This window comes from Microtus oregoni, unplaced genomic scaffold (assembly GCF_018167655.1).
Source record: "Microtus oregoni isolate MIOR12 unplaced genomic scaffold, Mior012 000160F_ref0000428, whole genome shotgun sequence".
NCBI lineage: Eukaryota > Metazoa > Chordata > Mammalia > Rodentia > Cricetidae > Microtus > Microtus oregoni.
This window is the reverse complement of record NW_024544815.1, coordinates 658,983-660,005: the sequence shown is the minus strand read 5'-3', so window position 1 is coordinate 660,005 and position 1,023 is coordinate 658,983. Positions and strand designations below refer to the sequence as shown.

Here is a 1,023-nt window from a genome sequence, read left to right as displayed (position 1 = left end):
TGCTGCACCATCATGCCTCTCTAGGAATAATTATTCTCCCTATCCTTTGTTGTGACTTTAGAGGGTCCTATGAATAGGTGATGGACACTGCCCACCTAGAACCCTGGGTCTCCACCCAGGCCACAGTATCTGTTCACTTAATCATGAGCTCTCTTTAATGGACCTCTTTAGCTACTCTAAATTATAACCCTAAAACCATTTAGGAATGAGATAAGGATCAGAGTCTCCAAATACTTTTGCTCTCTCTGTTTTTGGAAAGAACAAGGTGCCCCAAGGCCACTTTGGGCTTCTAGAAAAAGAATAAACTAGTATTTTTAAGTTATTTATTAAATGTTCTTTTCATCACATTTCCAAAAGTAAAAATGTAGAACTTAATTACAGTTCCACAAGGCCCAAAGCAAATAACTTTAAGTATGTGGAATAATTCATGCCTATAAACACTTGAAATTGTATTGCTATTATTTGCTAGCCTACTTTAATATACCATCCGATTTTCTTAATTCTACTAAATAATTTATTGATGAATAAATTCTGAAATAAAAAGAATTTAGAAAAGTCTGTCCTAAGAGTAAATATCTCCCTTCAACCTATAATTTTGTTTTTTATTGTTTTTTATTGCTTTGTAAATAATAACATTTAAAATATAAAATAAGGAACACTTCATGAATTTGCATGTCATCCTTGTGCAGGGGCCATGCTAATCTTCTCTGTATCGTTCCAATTTTAGTATATGTGCTGCTGAAGCGAGCAGAAACTAATTTCTTAGAAGTCATCTTCTCTAAATAATCTGTTCAGTTTCAACGCCTTCTCTATCTATCTATCTATCTATCTATCTCTCCATAATTTTTGATTGATTCTATGGGAATTTCACATCATGCACCCAATTCTGCTCACTTCCCAATGTGTCCATACCTGCCCATCACCCTTGCAGAATTCCGCCACAAAAGAAAACCATGCAAAATTAATTAACCAAATGCCACACAGATCAAGGTGACCACAGAAGCAGCTTTCCACACAGACACC

General features: G+C 35.2%; 1 non-coding gene across 1 annotated transcript; it reads right to left on the bottom strand.

Moving 5' to 3' along the window:
* Positions 1 to 644: 644 nt before the first annotated feature.
* Positions 645 to 751, bottom strand: LOC121445158. The gene has a single exon (XR_005973886.1). It is a non-coding gene; the product is annotated as a U6 spliceosomal RNA (small nuclear RNA).
* Between the last annotated feature and the right edge of the window lie 272 nt (positions 752 to 1,023).